Raw genomic sequence first — 12629 nt, 5'->3', positions numbered from 1 at the left:
CGATATCGGCTATTTTAGTTCATAGAACGTAATCCAATTCAAATTATGTAATCATTCAAAATTATTCCATCATTTATTTTAGTTCTTATATCAGTTCAAAAGCTTGCAAGTTCCGTTGTAATACCAAAGCCACTAAAGCCCCTTTGTCAATTCTATGGGGTACCAATTACTGACATGCCTAAGTACTCGTAAGTATTTACCACTTTCTTCCCGTCTCTAAAATCTGAATGTCATCAATGTGCATGAGTAATGTTGTCGCTTCTTCAGACTGCTGCACAATCCATGGAACTGGACCAACCCCTTCCTCCTCCAGAGACGCCTCCAGTCACGCCTCCAGTCATGGCCCCTGTGGTGGAGAATATTGTCATTCATATCTCCCATAGTTTTGTAAGTCTTTATTCCTTAATGAAACACAGTACAGTATAAACTCAGTCGTAAGACAAGGTGGCTGTGACATTTGGGTTTCAGCCCAAAGGATAAATATATGGATGAATACAGATCCAGGCCAAAAAAATTAAATATCATGGAAAAGTGTATTTATAATTCCATCAATAATGTTAAACTTTCAAGGATTATAGATTCGTTGCCCACATTCTGAACTATTCCAATAATTCATTTGTTTATTCTTACATATGTTGGCCTTCCAGCTCAACAAAACCATGAATTGAGGTGTTCACAAAATTAGAATATTATAATGAAAATCTCCATTTTCTTCAGGGTCACATCAAATCAGATGAAATTTGGTACTTCCTAAATGACATGTTCAATACATGGTTAGGAATCTCTTGACTTAATCACTGTCACAATGAATTTAACATTGAAGTCAATGACAGGGGCATTGCATGGGAGTTATGGAAGCACAGATTTCCTTGATGCTTTGCTGTCCGCTGTTTTTTCTTTTTTTATCCCACACTTCCCGCTTCATTATACTCTGTAGATTTCCATGCCACGTTTTGGTGCTTTGGTGGTATGGACATTCTAACTCACCAGAAATAAAACCCCGTTGAAAATGAATGGGATGTTATGTCTGGTTAGTTAGAATGCTCATAACACCAAAGCACCAAAACATGGTATGGTAATCTATGGGGTATAATCAAGAGGGAAGTGTGAGTCACCAGATCACACCCAAACTGATCCAACATGCCCCAAACGTTTTCCTTTTTTTCTGAAGAAAATGGTGAATTCATTTTTGTGAACACCTCAATTCATGTTTTTTTTTTTAGCTGGAAGGCCAAAATATGTAAGAATAAACAAATGAATTATTGGAATAGTTTAAAATGTGGGCAATGAATCTATAATCCATGAAAGTTTAACATTATTGATGGAATTATGGAAATAAATCAACTTTTTCATGATATTCAATTTTTTTGGCCTGGTTCTGTATATGAAACAGAAGTTCAGAATGTCAGTTTCCTGGCTTTTAAGTCTAGATGTGTTAAATCATTTTGGATTCATCACCAGTTGTATTACACCACAGCATGTTTTAAGGTGAGCTGTAGTATTGGAACATGTGACTGAGAGGTGTTTGTTGTTGAATTTAAGGATGATTTAAGGAGGGGACTGTAAATGCAAATGTGGTCTTGGCATTACTGTCAAAACTTTAAGATGACAAAAGCCTTCTAATTCAATATAGGACATCCTAGAGATCCTTGCCAAGTCCTGCAAGGGCGTAGCCATCCAAGAGGCCCTGTTGGGGGACTACATCACCTTCACCCAAAGGTGGTGCTTGGTGAGGATTCTTGTGTCCAATTTAATGGAGAACTTCGGTGAAACGTAAGTGATATTTAGGCTTGTCCATATTTATTTTAAAAGCACGCAAAAGTTATTGCAATGTTGTAAAGAGTATGCTGACAATGGATACCTTTTGGAATTATATTTGAGTTTTTTTTTTAAAGAAAATGTAAACAACTCCATGCCCCCTATTACAATGGTCAGGATATCAGAAAGGGCTGTACAAACACATGCTTTGTTGTTTGGTTCTTAAAAGTCAAGGGTAGAGTAAGGAATACAACTACATGATAAAACTACAAAATCGCTTCAAGTGCACACCGCTACCCTCTTGAGCAAGGCACCTAACCCCACAATGCTCCAGGGACTGTAACCAATGCCCTGCACTGAAAATAATAAACGTGTGGATGAAATTGATTTAAGTGTCAGCTAAGAGCAATGTCATGTAAACGAAGGAAAGCACCCAAACATTTGGACAAGGGACAATAGTATTTTGTAAAAGGCAGTTATGGAAATATAACTCTTAATTTCTTAATGCGGAGTCATCAATGTGCAGGCAATTTTATGTAATCAGGTCCTGCTTCTTTATAAAAAACGATATGTGACCTAAACCAGTCCAGTCATAAGTCAAATAACACATTTACCGATACATTCCTGATGTGCGTATTTTGGTACGATTAGGTGCAATAACTCGTCATGTATGTTTTCTATGGTAGACCCACTTCAGAGATAAAGAGCAGCCTGGCACTAGCCTTGGTGCAGGCATTTCCCTGCCTCCGGGACTCCTCCCCCAGTGGTCACGTAAGTATAAACCCCAACCATTTCAGTGTCTGAAGGCAGGGTGGTTATGGGCAGTTGTTTAATCTTTCCCATCATCCTCTCAGGACACCTGGTTTACAAGGGGGAGGAACCATTTCCCAGCCACAGGCTTTCTTGAGGAGAGGTTGCGAAATGTACGAAAGAAGCTCAGGAGTTTGAGGAGGGGTGGGCCGAGACCTGTAAGAAGCGACCACCACTCCAGACCAGAGGCCCGCAATGCCAGGCTCCTGGTGAAACCAGGTAGTTATCCAACCATCATACTAAACCATGTCTAAGGCTATATGTCTACATGACTCATTTAGTCATTCACTTAGTGTACATGAATTAGAGTATGGCAACCCGACCAAAGCCCGACGGGCCCGGTCGGAACCCGACGGGTCGGGCCGGACTCGGACAAAAAATTAGAATGTCTTGTCGGACTCGGGTCGGGCTCGAAAGCAAGCAGACATCGTGAAAATTATAAACAGCCAGAGGACAGCTGGTTTCAGTTCATTGCAAAAGTCAGTTTTTGTGATAAACATAAATAATTGAATATGCATAAATGAAAATGTTGGTAGGCTATTCGTGCCTCATGCCGTGCAGCATGCATCTGTGTGCATCTGTGGTCTGTGCATGCTCGGTGCGCACGCACGCATATCGAACATTCGAACAACTTCACATTAAACACGTGCGATCAGTGCAGCCGAGCTCAGTTGGATGGAAGCGCTATGGAGGACATTAAAAGAAAAATAGCTTCTGGAGAACTGAAAGTCGTGGAAAATGAGAATGTTTCTGTTTTATTAGTCAACTTTTTTTCTCTCTCTGTATTGAGTTTAATGGGTGTTTATTCTGGTCGAAGAGTGCTTGTGCATTTGTTATGGTGCACCGCCATTAATGTGTAGCCTATATTTTATAATGGATTATGGTGGATAATGGTGCGCTGTCACCAATGTGTATTTACTGATTAGGGTGCGCCGTCTTTGCGTTGGTCACTGGTCTTGGGCTTCCGGCGGGCTCGGACACAAATATTTTTTATTTATTTTTTTTTTTTTTCAAAACTTTGTTTATTGAATTTTCATCACATAAATGACAGTTACAGGAAAACAAGTGTCGAGTTTTTCATTAATATTATCATTATCATCACCACATTCAAATGGAGACAGACAATGTACAAGACACTTGTATATAAATATATAAACAAACAAACAAAATGATAAACCAAACAAAAACAACAACAAACAAAACAAACAAACAAACAAAACAAAAAAACAACAACAAAGCAGGTCACCTATATTAAATGAACAATTAGACAGTTATACAAATGGCATTAAAGTCATCAAAGTCACATTAAAGTATCACATGTATCTGTACAAAGCATGTCATTAAAACAGATCAGACCGTGGACAGAGGTTGTTTGTCAGTTTGGGATATTAGGAAAAGTCAACTTATTTGCATACTCAAAAAATGCCCCCCATGTTTTCCTGAAAGCAGCGGATGATCCCCTCAGTGTACAACGAATTTTCTCCATGTTAATAAAGTAAAGAATGTCCTTTATCCATTCATGGCTAGTTGGCGGGGTCCTGGATTTCCATTTCATAAAAATAAGACGTCTAGCTAAGAGGGTTACAAAAGCTACCAGGCTCTTCTTATAATTTGGTACAGCAGGTATGAGGGTGACCCCAAATAGGGCAGTGACTGCAGACGGTGTAAAAGAGACTGAGGTGATCTGTGAGATAGTATTAAAAATCTCCAACCAAAAGGTATTCAGTGAAGGGCACGCCCAAAGCATATGAAAATAGGTGGCTGGGAGCTGGCGACATCTATCACAAATAGGATCAACATCACCATATATTTTAGACAATCGGACTTTAGTAAAATGATAGCGATGAAGAACCTTACACTGTAGCAACCCATGCCTAGCAGATATGGAGGAAGAATGGACTCGCCGCAGACACTCATCCCAAACATCATCCGCAAGTTCACATTGTAAATCATTCTCCCATAGCGTCCTAATAGTACGGAGTGGGGCTGGGTTTAAAGAGTGAATGAGATTATACAGCACCGAGATCATGCCCCTCGTAGCAGGCAGCGGGGTCAAGAATGGGTCTAGGCCAGTAGGTTCTGGTAAATTAGGAAAGCTGGGGTAAACATTTCTAACAAAACTACGGATCTGTAGATATCTGAAAAAGTTATTTTTAGAAAGAGTAAACTTCTCTGAAAGCTCCTGGAAAGATGAGAATATGTCATCATTATACAGGTCCATGATTGTTCTGATACCCCGCGCCTGCCAGGAAGGGAACGCTCCATCTATTAGTGAAGGGTGAAATAACAGGTTTGGTGCCAGCGGGGCCAGTCGAGAAGGAGCCTGAAGGCCGAAATAACGTCTAAACTGTCTCCATATCTTTACAGTAGATTTAACTATTATACTTTTTGAATAGGGTGAAATGGGGTGACTTACAGGAGCATGAACAAGTGCAGACAAAGAAGCTGGTTTGGCAGACATGGATTCCATAACTATCCATGTTGGGGGAGAAGTGGAGCCCTCAAAATGAAGCCAGAACTGGATTGCTCTGAAGTTACAGGCCCAGTAATAAAATCTAAAATTTGGCAATGCCAGACCCCCCTGAGATTTTAGTCTCTGAAGCAAGGATTTGCGTAGTCTCGGGGGCTTCTTGTTCCAGACAAATTCAGCTATCAGTTTATCAATCTTGGAAAAAAAAGACTGCGGGAGAAAGATGGGGAGACATTGGAATAAATAGGAAAACTTTGGGAGGGTGTTCATTTTGATAGAATTGACCCGGGCTGCGAGGGATAAATTTAATAGAGTCCAGCGCTCAAAGTCATTTTGCATCTTAGCAACCAACGGGAGAATGTTAGATTTAAATAAATCCTCAAATTGAGCTGTGACCCGAACACCTAAGTATACAAAACTATCTGAGGCGACTTTAAATGGAAAGTTGTGCAGTGGGAAACGTTTTGCTGCCGGGTTCAAAGGAAAAATCTCACTTTTGGTCAGATTAAGTTTATAGCCAGACACCTGGCCAAAGGAGGTAAATGTATCTAAAATAGTCGGGATTGAGATTGAGGGGTCCGAAATGTACACTAAAAGATCATCCGCATAAAGCGAGACAGTATGCACAACACCATACCTAAGTATGCCTCTGATGTGGGGGTGAGACCGTAGGGCAACAGCAAGAGGTTCGATCGCAATAGCGAACAGGAGGGGACTTAAAGGACAGCCCTGCCGGGTGGAGCGGTGGAGAGGAAAAAGTTTAGAGAGGATGTTATTGGTTCTAATAGACGCTGTGGGTGAAGAGTATAAAAGTCTCACCCAGGAAATAAACTTATTGCCAAAACCAAACTTCTGTAGGGTATAGAAAAGATAATCCCACTCCACCCGGTCAAAAGCCTTCTCTGCATCCAGCGAAATTAAGACTTCTGGTGTGCATGACGAGGAGGGATTGTATAGGATGTTAAAAAGCCGCCTGAGATTAGAAAAGGAATATCTACCACGAATAAATCCTGTCTGGTCGGGAGAGATTATGGAAGGGAGAACTGATTCAAGGCGCGTGGCAAGGAGTTTAGACAGAAGTTTTAGGTCCACAGATAACAAACTTATGGGTCGATAACTTGTGGCTAGCAGGGGGTCCTTATCTTTCTTTAAAATAAGTGAGATTGTAGCCTGCATGAGAGTTGGTGGGAGTTTAGATAACAAAAAAGATTCATTAAACATGTCGATTAAAGTTGGGGCTAACTTGTCAAAAAATTTCCTATAAAATTCTATTGGAAATCCATCTGGACCTGGACATTTCCCCACTTGCATGGAAAAAACTGCTTGTCTAAGTTCAGCAATAGTGATTGGTTCTTCCAGAGTTTTAACAGAGTCAGGATCTACTCTAGGAATATTAAGAGAGCTAAAAAAGTGGTCGAGGGCATAAGAGTCAGTGGCATGTTCAGAAGAATATAAAGACGTATAGAATTGTCTGAAGTGTTCATTTATTAATTTAGGATCTGATGTAACACCTGATGAAGTTCTAATTTGTGGGATTTGGTGAGAGGACGCTGCCTGTCGTAAAGAATGAGCAAGTAGTCGACTTGCTTTATCCCCATGCTCATAGTATGTGGATCTGGATTTCAGCAGGAGGTCTTCAACCTGAGCAGAAGCGAGGACATCATATTCTGCTTTCAATGAAAGCCGTTCTTTAAATATATCAGGTGATGGGGAAGTAGCATAGGCATTGTCAAGCTGGACTATCTGTTGCTTCACTTCAGACATCTTTTTCCTCCTAAGCTTGCTTTCATAGCTTGAAAACGAAATAATTTCCCCCCTTAAATAGGCCTTCATAGCCTCCCAAATCACAGACATGGAGACATCGGGAGTCTTATTCAGCGATAGAAAATAATCTATTTGCTGTGAGATAAAACTCACAAAATTTTCATTGGACAGCAACCGTGTGTTCAGACGCCAAGGGGGACGCTCAACATTGTAGCCCTCAAATTGAAATTCCAAAATAACAGGAGCATGATCCGAAATTACAATAGCATCATAAGAGCAAGCATGTGCTGACGATAAGAGATTGTTATCCAACAGAAAGTAGTCAATTCGTGTAAAGGTGTGATGCACATTGGAAAAAAAGGAATAAGCTCTCCCTGAGGGGTTAAAAAGGCGCCAGGGATCTGACATGGAAAATTCATCCATAAAGGACTGAATGACTTTGGCTGATTTCGAAGTTACTACATTTCTAGTGGAGGAACGATCTAAAGCTGGGTTGATCCAACAGTTAAAGTCACCACCAAGTATGGGGAGGTACGAGGGCATGTTGGTCAATTTAGAAAATACCAATCGGAAAAAGGCCTCATTGTCCCAATTAGGACCATAAATATTAATGAGAGCAACAGGAATATTACATAACTGGCCAGTAACAATTATATATCTTCCGTTAGGGTCAGAGACTATATCAGAGCAAGTGAAATCGATTGACTTTCGAATCAGTATTGCAACACCTCTGGCCTTACCCTGGAAAGATGAATGAAACGTTTGTCCAACCCACCTACTTCGCAGTTTGGCATGATCTGATACCTTTAAATGCGTCTCCTGAAGGTAGACAACATCTCCTCCTAAGTGTTGAAGATGATGGAGTACTTTGCTACGCTTAATTGGATGATTAAGACCCCTACAATTCCAACTTATAAATTTTAACCTCCTCCCAGACTGACAGAACTGGTTATTCTGAGCCATTGCACCTACCGATCTTGAGGTAAATATGTGTACAGATATACTCAGTGACAAATAGATAGCCAATATAAAAACTAAAGTGAGGTGACCTAATGACATAAACATGACATAACAACAGAACGGAACGAGTAACCAGGAACAAGAGAACGACCCCTCCCACACACCCCACATCCCCTTGCATAAGCGTCTCCCCAAACGAGACGCGCGCTAGTCCCATCTTCTACCTAAACTCTCTGCTAAACCTAAACTAAAGCTCCGTCAGAGATATGTGACATACCACTGGGCTATTCGCTAAAGAGCGACAATATTCTAAAGGAAAACACTGTGTATTGTATCACTGATGATACCAAAATAGGAAGAAAGAAACAAGAAAAAAAAAACAAAAAAAAAACGATAATAATAATAAAAATAAATAAATAAATACAATAAAATAAAATAAAAAGACAGAGAATTAAAATATATAAGTAATACAAATTAACAACCAAATAGAAATAAAAATCAAACGAAAGTGGCGCTATACCTTAGACCACAGCATCTGGGGTAACTGACTTCTTAATACTCGCATTGACAAAGTCCATGGCTGAGTCCGGATCATCAAATGTGTGCGTTGATCCGCCTGGTAGAGTTATCTTCAGGACGGCCGGGAAAAGAAGTCCAAACTTAGTACCAGGGCAGGAGTGGAGCTGTCGCTTCACCCCTGCAAAGGCAGCGCGTTTCTTTGAGACGGATGCAGTGTAGTCAGGAAAGATGAAAAGTTTTTTCCCCTCGTAGAGAAGCGGGGAGGCACGGGACATCTCACCCGCACGCCGCAGAATATCATTACGGACATGGAAGTAGTGGATCCTGATGATGAAAGGACGGGGCGCCTCTCCGGCTTTAGGTTTCGCACGGAGGGTGCGGTGAGCCCGGTCAAGCAGTGGTATCTCATCCAACTTCAACATGTCCTTAAGGAGCTGTGCGATAAAGTTGGTCGGTCGAGGGCCCTCCACGCCCTCCGGGACACCAATCAAACGGATGTTGTTTCGCCTCGATCGCCCCTCTAGGTCCTCGCATTTGTCATTTAGTAGTTTCACCTGGGCTTTAAGGGAATCCACCGTGGAGTCCAGCCTGGACAGCTCGGTGCCGTTATCAGTGCATGCGCGCTCCAGCTCGAGCATGGTCTGGTCATGGGCGTTCAGGCGCTGCAGCATCGGCTCAACTGTATTCTCCAACTCTTGTTTTACCGACGATATCTCAGAGCGAAGGTCAGAAGCCAGAGAGTCAATTCTTCCACATATGTCGCCTTTCATGGAGGCGAGCATTCGCTCGAGCCGGTCCCAGTCGGGAAAGTTAGCATCTAGCTTTGGCGGGGAGCCTGGGTCAGTCGAGGGCGAGGTCTTCGCGCGGCCTCCCCGTGCTGACTCCGTCTTCGGCCGAGTAGAGGTCATAGTCAACTCGGGAGTGCAGAAAGTTTTCCAAAATCAAGTCGGGGAAAAATAACTTAAAGGTATCAACAGGTTTCTATTAATAAAAGACGCTCAAAAATACAAAAATAGTCACAAACTCCAGGAGCAACGGAGAAACACGTCTCACATGGCGACGGTCGGACACGCCCCCCGGACACAAATATTTTAATTAATCTCGGGCTCGGGTCGGATTTGAGCACTTTTCTGTCGGTTGAGGGCCGGGCTCGGACAGAAAAATCCGGCCCGAGCCAGGCTCTAACATGAATGTATGTAGTTACTGTGCGTCAATCGACATCAGAATAAAAATAACACAATATCAGTCACAAACCGAGAGTGCAGACCACTTCCAAGAAGTTCTTCCCATATTGTGAAAAGCCCAAATGATTATCCGGATCACCACCAAATCTAACTGTACTCCAAATGTCCTTCAAATCTTTTTATCTGCCTTCACAAAAGAATTCTCTTTTCTGATTGGCTGATGGGGTGACCATTAATTCCATGGAACTGGTCAGGCATGAAGCGTGCAACTAAGTTAGACGCGCATAGCATCTTCATTTGGAATGCCGACGGTATCTAAGGGATAACACTGTAGAAACCATGCACACAATCCACCGAAAATTAAATAACGTTGGCATTCCAAACAAAGATTTTAGACACGTCTAAGTTAGACGCCCGCGTAGCGATGCATCTATCTTGCTCACAAGATTCTGGTGCAGTTGGCATGGTTCCTACAACTTTACAGACAGTAATGCATTAAAAAAGTACCCTACCCTAGCGGCAAATAAGAGGGATAATGGTCTTCAAGGTCGACCGGTTCCACAAAGTTGGCTTGGCGGAGGCAACCTCGTCTCCATGCTAAGCACGTCGCCGGAGTTCGCCATTTTGTCGCCGTCGCCTCCTCGCCATTGCCTCCTCGCCATTAACTTGGTGGAACCAGTCACCTTGTCGGCCGTTATCCCTTACTTAACAGACAAATGCAGCCGGAAATATAACCCCCTTGGCAGAGGTAATACTATTTTGGTAGGAGTACATCTGCATGGAAGTTCTTAAATGCATCTCAAATGTTTTGCAGCATCTCCGGTGTCACAGGAGGAAGCGGAGGAGATAACAGAGTGGTTGAAGCACCACACTCAACCTGCCAGTCAAGTTGCCGAAAACATGAAAAGAACAACATGTTACAGGACTGACTATATTAAGAAAAACCCAGGAAGCTCAATTTTGGAGGTTTTGGAGATGTTTCAGCACCTGACAAGCCCTGGAATGGTATGATTTTTAAACCACACTTCCCTGCGCAATCGAACAGTGTAGTGTTGTACTGTAGCTATGTTTGACGCCATACGAGTCATTAGTCAATTCAAATTTTGTATGTTGCACCAACAAAAGTGGGGTTTCCCCCTAGGTAAGAAGTGGTGAAGATGCGCTCACACTATCGCTTATGATTCTCACAGTTTTTAACTGGGTGCTGAATCCCACATAAATGAATGAAGGAAGGAAGGAAGGAAGCGAAGGACAGCACTCTTCAGATTTTTTCTTACTTTATTTGCCCACAAACGTTTCGGGCAGAGCCCTTCCTCAGCGTGTAATGGCGAATGAATCGCCATTACAATTGAAAAAAACACAAACAAACATAATTTTGATTTTTAGAAAATGATTTCAAGGCCCACTTGAAATACCTTCAGGGCCCACAGTTTGAGAATCACTGCTCTAGAAAATGTGCCTGCGTGGCTAGGTTCATCATTCAAAATGGCACTGCTAGACCTAGCTACTTTTTAGAGATCAGAGCTAATCTGCAGCCCTGCTTTACCGTGGGAAACGCTTCTGACGGCGGCGCAGAATCACAATTATGTTGAAAAACAACGAGTTTGTCACTGAAAAGACGAGCTTTTTTAAAGTCGTCAGATTCATCAAAAGTCGCTTGATGAGATTTTTAGTCGCCAGAGACGGTCAAAAGTCGCTAAATCTAGCGACAAAGTCGCTAAATTGGCAACACTGTTAGCAAGGTACTTAATACAAATTCCCATAGGTAACACAACAAGTTGCTAACTGGTTAGGTCTAGCATCTGGGTGCAGGCGATGTCCCCTCAAAGCTGAGACAAGCGCGTCTCTCTCCCACACATACACGCTGTACTTGTACGCACGCAGACCACTGTTGTCTTCAGCACACCGAGTCCATTTCATGTTGGCTAAACAATTTTAATAAAGTTTGGTAAATTAATGTAAGTCTACCGAAATGACAGATCAGCAGAAGAAAGTAGGATAGCTCAGTTAACTTACATGACATCCCCGTGCGGCGGCTCAGCGATTCTCCGATGGTGAGATGTTTGGAAATTGGAAGCGATGGGGTGGCGCATGTGTCGAGCAAGATGGTGGTCTTCTTCTTCTTTCTTCTTCTTTGAGTTATTGGCGGGTTACGCTGTGCTGGTGGTCTTCTTCTTCTTTGAGTTATTGTCGGGTTACGCTGTGCTTGCGCATACCGTGTGCTGGTGGTCCTGCAGGTTAGGCTAGTTGAAATGGAGTGCATCCTGACGTCACTTACGTAGTTCTAACTAGGCCAATTGAAAGAGGTATTCAACACAACTTCACGCTGGTAATGTTCATGAGCTCCTTTTAGCACTATTAACCTACCCAATTCCAAAATGTTGAATGAAAACGTGTGTGAGACAAAGGCCTATAAATAGTCATATCACTGTACACTGCCATTGCTGTTTTTTTCTTGTTTATATGCCATACTTCTGTCTAAAATAGGAATTAATTAATGAATACAGTATTGAAGAAACAGTGCTGGTGTGTGAATGTGTGTTGTGTGTATTTTTGAAAGCGCTTTGACTTTGAGTCAACTTCATAGTTGTGATACGGCGCTATATAAATAGGCCTACATGTTGTATTGTGTTGTACTGTAACTAAAACAAAAATGTACCCCCCCCCCCTCTTCTGTTTTACTGCAGATCGGAACCAACATGGTTAAGTATTTGGTGGCGGCTAGGGCAACCCGTCCATACCCGTATATCCTGTGCCTAGGGGACAGCACATGCAGCTCCCAACAATTTGTGATTCTTGCAGGGCAAGCACTGGAGACCTACACTCTCCTGGCAGCAGTGGACTTATGCTTTAAGACTTTTTATGTCTTTGACATAAATTACCCTAAACCGTGCTCGACAGTGTGGGAGTTCGTCCAGTTAGCCTTTGAGTTGGAGGGCAATTTCACCAACCGTGTTAGATTCCTTTACTCACAGATTCTTCAGACTAACGCCTGATAGCCACACACACACACACACACACACACACACACACACACACACATTTGATTAGTTTATTTGGGAGGACCAATAATTATTGAATCCCTCCTGTTTCCTTGTTCCTGTTTTGTTTAGATTACAGTATTAGTTTTGTATTACTTAACTTACCTATCCTCTTCGTCCCGG

Source organism: Odontesthes bonariensis, chromosome 4 (assembly GCF_027942865.1).
Source record: "Odontesthes bonariensis isolate fOdoBon6 chromosome 4, fOdoBon6.hap1, whole genome shotgun sequence".
Taxonomy (NCBI): domain Eukaryota; kingdom Metazoa; phylum Chordata; class Actinopteri; order Atheriniformes; family Atherinopsidae; genus Odontesthes; species Odontesthes bonariensis.
The sequence above is the reverse complement of the archived record's forward strand: the minus strand, read 5'-3'. Positions refer to the sequence as shown.